The sequence below is a fragment of the Dipteris shenzhenensis genome, chromosome 5, assembly GCF_047967505.1.
Source record: "Dipteris shenzhenensis isolate YYH24624 ecotype China chromosome 5, Dip_SZ_1.0, whole genome shotgun sequence".
Lineage (NCBI taxonomy): Eukaryota > Viridiplantae > Streptophyta > Polypodiopsida > Gleicheniales > Dipteridaceae > Dipteris > Dipteris shenzhenensis.
Window position 1 is genome coordinate 31013833 of NC_141600.1, and position 6477 is coordinate 31020309.

Genomic DNA, 6477 nt, shown 5'->3' on the forward strand with positions numbered 1-6477 from the left:
TAGATATGCAAATGGTTGCTCTAAACTTGAGTTGCAACACCCGGGCAGAAAAACGCAGAAACTGACACAGTGAGTCAAAAATCCAATGAAATGATCCCAGATTCAACAATGAAGGTGTTTCCAAGCTCCTAAAGTGAAGTGGATACCAAAAGCAAGCAATAGTTGCCTCTATAAGTCAATACGGAGTCTCTGTCATCGAACGGAATAGGGAAAAGCTCAAAAAACGTCTTTTTCTTTGAAAACACTTAACAGGCTCTCAAAACCACTTCGCAAAACCAAAGTGACTTTTCCAAAGGTTCCTCCAAGGTCTCTACACACTCGGATGCAAGTAAAGTCACCCACAAAGCTTCCCGCAGAGCTTCTCGTTCCTCCCACAGAGCTGCTGAGCTTCAAGCATTCACACACGCTCAGCTAGATCAGCCGGGCTCATGATACCAATTGAGAGTGCTCTCAACGGAAGCAAGAACGGAAGAGGGAGAGAGAGAGACAGAGAGCCACACAAGTTTTGGTGGGTGCAGAACCACCCTAATCTTCTTTTTCATTCATTTATATATGTGTTTGAGTATTGTACAGAACCAGGGTAAAGGCACAATGACCTTTAACCCCCACACATACTGCTGATATTATTCAAAAAAGGAGGGCAGCATGGATTAATAGAAACATCAAGTTCAAATTGTTCAAAAAATGTGATTTGGTGTTAATGTTTAACACAAAGTTGGGGAAAATGCCAGGAAAGTTCAAGCTCAGATATGATGGTCCCTTCAAGGTGCTTGAAGTTTTTGATCAAGGTACCTTCAAATCAGCTGACGTTCATGGGAATGCATATGACAAACCAGTCAATAGTTTCAGGCTCAAACCCTATATTGGACCTGACCGCACTCAAGCAAAGATAAACACAATCTCTCTGCAACTTTGCAAAGACCTCAATCAAGATGATAAATATGTTTCAACGACTATTCACATTAACGAATTTATATCCATCAGACTCCAACTGTAGTCCAACACTAGTCTGACATAGACATATGAAACATGTTGTTTCATCTACACAAACATTCAGGTATGCTCTAATGCCTACCAGCCCAATCCACTAAAAGTTGCAGGTACGCCAAACTTAAACGCAAGAAACCTTACGTAAACTTTATCTCCGTGCTGGCCATATGTACGTCTAGTGGTATTAGGTGGCATCTAGTCGGTTCAAAATAAAGTGGTATTTGATTTCACTTTAGGTCATGGGTTTAGAGGAAATGCAGTTCTAGGGGGGGTTAAGACGATGCTATCATATTTTGGTAATAATGTTGGTGTATATGCTAAATTGGTTTGGGGATGGTTTTTGGAACTTGGTCGAGTAGTAGTGTAGCTTGCTCCTATGCAACGTAGGTTGTGGAAAGTCTACCCTAAACTCCAAGCAAGGCTGTAATGTTTTTGATGTTTTAGTAATAAAGGATGGCATTTTTGCCCCAAAATAAAAACCCCACACCTAGTTTTATCATGGAGATATCTTTTGGGATTATTCATGGAATAAAGTATTGCATTATAATTCAGCTTGTGTATCTCTGGATGAATCTCTTTCTCTCTTCATCTTAGGGGGTTTTCTCAACCCAAACAAGAGGCAAATGCAATTGTTATGCCATTCTTTTAATTTTGTTGCCTTGGAAAATCTTCATGTAAAGCAAGGCTCACCATCATGCTCCTTTCTTTTAATTTTGTTTCCTCCTAAAGTCTTCAGACGAAGCAAGCCTCACCATCATCATTAGTTCTTTCAAAATTTTTGCCTTGCTAAAATCTTCCCATGAAGGAGACTCACATTCTCATTGCATCTCTTTTCTCCCTATCTCGATCCCACTCACAATCCTATTGGCTCACTTTTCTTGCATATCGATTCCCACCCCCCTCACATAATTTGATCCCTATTGCCAACTTGTTGCACTTGGCATCCCTTCACACCCCACTCAGACAATCCTATTGCCCCACCTTTCCCCTTCAAGAACTACAAATCATGTGCTTTAAGAAAAGTCAATTCTTCATCCTTAGTTTAAATTAAATGCATGATCCTTGAATATCCTTTCTTCCAAGTGCATAGATTATAAGAATGGGTTTACTGCAAAGTTTTATTGGGTTTTTTGGGATCTTATTAAGTTAGATTATGTTGCAATGGTAAATGACTCCGGGTTGAAGGTGACTTTGTCCCAGGATGTTAATGTCAAGCTGGCGAAGTTGTTCCCAAAGAAATGAAGTAGGATGAGGCCATCACTACCCATTGGCCCCAACCCTATTTGCCATCTGTAATGTTCCATTGAATGTGGCCATTTAAAAGGCTATGAAGGATGGAGTAGTTAGATGCTTGAGGTTGCCTTCTAGGACTCTTTAGTGGCCAATTTTTTGCTGATGGCATGATCTCTGTTTCAATGGAGGACCACGAGAGTCTAGCCAACATGTCTTTAGTGAGATGATGAACATATTTTGTGAGGTAAACGGGTCAATCTGTAACTAGCCCAAGTCGTTTATCTTGACAATGAACATAGTTCCTAAGCTTGAATGGCTAAATGGTTTCCTAGGACCATGGGTTGACCGGGGAGTTATTATTAGGTATCTTGGAGCTCCATTGGAGGTGGGGGTTATCATCAGGTAGATATTCGAGTGGTTAAGGGATAAGATTACATTGAAATTAAGGCAGTGGTGTGGGGTTACCATGGGGTGGAGTGCTAGGATTCTTGTGTTGAAGCATGTTCTCTCTTTGCCCACTACTTACTTGGCATCCATCTAGAGGTTTAGAAAGTCACATTGGTTGGAAATAGAGAAGACTTTGAGGGCATTTGTTTGGTTGGAGGATGCTTGCAACATGAAATGGCACTATGTGCCTTGGGAAGCATTAAAATCTCCCAAGGCAGGGGGTGCTGGGAGTCCATAACGCTGATAAGAAGAATGTTGCATTGCTATCTAAATGATTGCCAACAATATTGGAATGTGAGGCTCCTTGGATTAAATGTATTAAAGTGGTTTGTGGAGAAAAGAGTGGGCAGGAAGGTTGGTATGTGGGAAAACCTCACTCGGTATGAGAAGATATGTTCAAGGTTTCCTCTTAACATTTGGGGGTCGAATTTGGTAGTAGTTTTACTTGATGCTTGGAAATTCTATGGTGGCTTATGGTTTGGAAGGGGAGAACTAGCCTGTGTGGTGATGCTAGCCTCCATGAGGATTTATGGTGGAGTAGGACAGTTTCTTACAATGGAGACCCAATTGCAGAATGGCTCTTCCCCGAGCAAGGACAAAGGGTGGTGCTCTTGGCTTCAACTTTGGGACGAACATACAGCTGATTAGAGATTAATAATATGGTTGGCTGAGCAATACAATCTAATAATAGAAAAGAAGCCCGCATCTTGTAGGTAGTAAATAGCATTCCTGAAAGTTGGACAACAAACGGTGTTCCTTCTTTGATGTGGAGAATCAACCAATGGAATGTAGAGGGTCGCGCTACAGAAAATCTCAGCAAAAGTAGGGTATAGGAAAGTGATGGAGAGTAGGACCATGTTTGGAAATCTCAATGCTAAATTAAAAAAGAGAAGGTTGCCGAAATGGTGTTCAGATAGGCTGAAAGAAATTTGAAAAGGTTGCAGGGTGAGAAAGGCCATTTTTATGTTGTGCAAGGTAGTACACATGTGGCTTCCTCTTAAGTGTAGAGTTGTCGGGTGAAAGAATATAAATCTATGCTGCTCTATGTGTGGCTTGGCTTTTTACGATTTATCCCATCTCTTCAGGTCTTGTGTGATTGCCCAGAGGGTTTGGTATAGAGTTTTTGGCTCTATCAGAGGTGGGATTAAGCTCTATCACAATTGTGGGATCGATGGGCGGATTCAACATGTGTTCAAAGCGGATGCTGGTTCTCATTGGGGATCTTACGTGGACTTTATCTGCATGCTGGCCATATGTACAGCTAGCAATATTACTTGGCATATGGTCGGTTCAAATAAAGTGGTATTTGGTTTCGGTTTAGGTCTTAGGTTCATAGAAAATGCAATTCTAGGGGGGGTTAAGATGATGCTATCCTATTTTGGTAATAATGTTCGTGTATATGCTGAATTGGTTTGGGGGTGGTTCATGGAGGTGGGTGGAGTAGTAGTGTAGCTTGCTCCTATGCAACGTAGGTCGTGGGCAGTCTACCCATAACTTCAGCCAAGGCTGTAATGTTTTTGATGTTACAATAACAAAGGCCGGCATTTTTGCCACCAAAATAAAAAACCCACACCTACTTTTATCATGGACATTGCTTTTGGGATTATCATGGGATAAAGTATTGCATTATAATTCAGCTTGTGTATCTCTATATGAATGTCTCTTTCTCTCTTAGACTTTAGGGGGCTTTCTTCCAAGTGCACAGATTATAAGAATGCTTCCATCTCTAATTGAAAACCGATACAATCTCACCTCGAGGTACACTCAGGAGTTGGATTGCAAAGAAAATAAGGACCATCGACCCAACCAATACTTTTTTCATAGAACAAGAAGTTCCCTCCTTTCCACCGACGACTTTCTTACCAGAGAGTCGATTTGCTCATGGGTGTCTTCCTATCACTATTGGTGAGAATGAATTCCCTCTTGATTTCAAGCCACGCTTATATTTGCACCAGGAGGCTTGTCTTGAACAATTTGCTAGCCTTGTTAACATCAGTGTCAACTAATGTTGCACCCCTAAAAAATGCCAAAATATTGATAAAGGATCCGTTTGTTCGAAATCCAATTTGTGCTTTTATGGCCTCAAAGGCACGGCAAAGTGATCTCCAAAGGTCACTTCATTTGGCATGGCAAGGCTCAAGGTTATAGATTGTGGCCATAGAGAATAATTATGCGAGCTAGGAGCCATACCTAGTTTAATTGGGGAGGTGTTTTTGAGCAGGAGAAGTTGTGCCTACGAGGTGCCTGAGCTTATAACTACTCTGCTAACCTACAAGGTTGCTAGCTTGTAAGCTACTTATCAAGAATATCGACAACCCTCATTCTTACCTCCTTATTTCCGTTATTGCAAAAAGTCCTTATCAAGAATATCAACAACCCTCATTCTTACCTCCTTATTTCCGTTATTGCAAAAAGTCCACTTTACTTGTTGGGAGATAAGGTAACGAGTTGTTGGTGAGCACCTCCCGGAGAAGATCTAGACAAGTACAAGGTGCCTATAGGATAGGTTTCACCCTTGCCAAATTCGATTGGTAGCCTCTCCACGTCGGGAATTTGTCCTTGAACCTTTCTAAAAGCCACGCCCATTAACACGTCAAATAATGTAGGGACACCTAGTAATTTCAAGACTTTGCACTTTGGTAGTTTTAACCATCCCTTAGTTGCCTGAAGAGAAGAGGTTGTGATCATCTGCCAGTAGTGTGCAATGATTCTATTTTTGAGTGATTAGGCTAAGTTCCATGCTTCCAAATTAAGTATTAAATGTATTAGGCTTCAATTTCTAAAGGATACGAAAAGCGATGGAGAGGGATGCATGCAACAGATGGTGGACACGTGGCATAATTACCCCATAAGCAGCACTGCAAAAGGGGGTGAGGGGAGGGCTCTCTTAGCGGAGCCTGCGAGCGCCTGCTCTTCATACCTTTCTCGGCCTTTTGGCTAAGATCAAGTGTAGTATCTGTTCTTATCAGTTTAATATCTGATACGTGACCCATCGGGTCACATGATATTAACCTAATTTCTTTCAGGGGGCAGCCCCATCCGGCAGCTTGCTGCCCGGGACTGCGAGCGTCGCCTCTGTCTTGCACTACCTCAGAGGCCTGGCGCACCCCTTCTCCCTCGGGAGACCCCAATCCAAATCCTAACAAGGAAGGACGCACACGACCGAGGACGCGGACGCTTCCAATCAGGCCTGCACTCTCCCCTTTGCGCAGAGCCAAATGTACATAGTCCTTTGTGTTAGTGAAGTCAGATGTCGTCCCCAGAGCAATTCGTTGGTCGTTCCAGAGAAGCTGCAGATTGGAGATGTGGGCTATGCTGATAGGAAAGTGGCCGGAGGTTGAACGTCCACAGATTGGGTGAGTGTAGATGGCTGGTTGTGTTGAGAAGAAAGGCGCTTGTGGCGGATTGCCGTACCTACTGTTGCTGTCTCACGGGTTGCTCCATTAGTAGGAAGGAAGTTGGCAATTTCCAATTCTTGACAAGAATCACTTTACGATTCAGAACGTGAGAAGAGAGTACAGATCGCCAACCGACTCCAATGCAGCAACGGTCTTTCATGCCAATCGAGAAAGCAACACTAGACTATCTGCGTATGGCTTGAATCATCGAGGTCAACCATCACTAGACTATCTGCGTATGGCCTGGGAAGGGTGATGCATGATGGAACTCAGGCACACATATATGATGAGGATGCGGAGGGGGTGATGGGAGTGAATGAATTGCACATGGTCAACTGATGGTGTTGCCAGGGGGCAAAGGTGCAATTCTTACCCGACCATGTATTTAAATGCAAAGCAATTTATTTGC

General features: G+C 42.7%; 1 non-coding gene across 1 annotated transcript; it reads left to right on the top strand.

Annotated features, from left to right (window-relative positions):
- The first annotated feature begins 5586 nt into the window (after positions 1-5586).
- On the top strand, positions 5587-5782 carry LOC147901871 (U2 spliceosomal RNA). The gene has a single exon (XR_015541097.1). It is a non-coding gene; the product is annotated as a U2 spliceosomal RNA (small nuclear RNA).
- Positions 5783-6477: the final 695 nt, after the last annotated feature.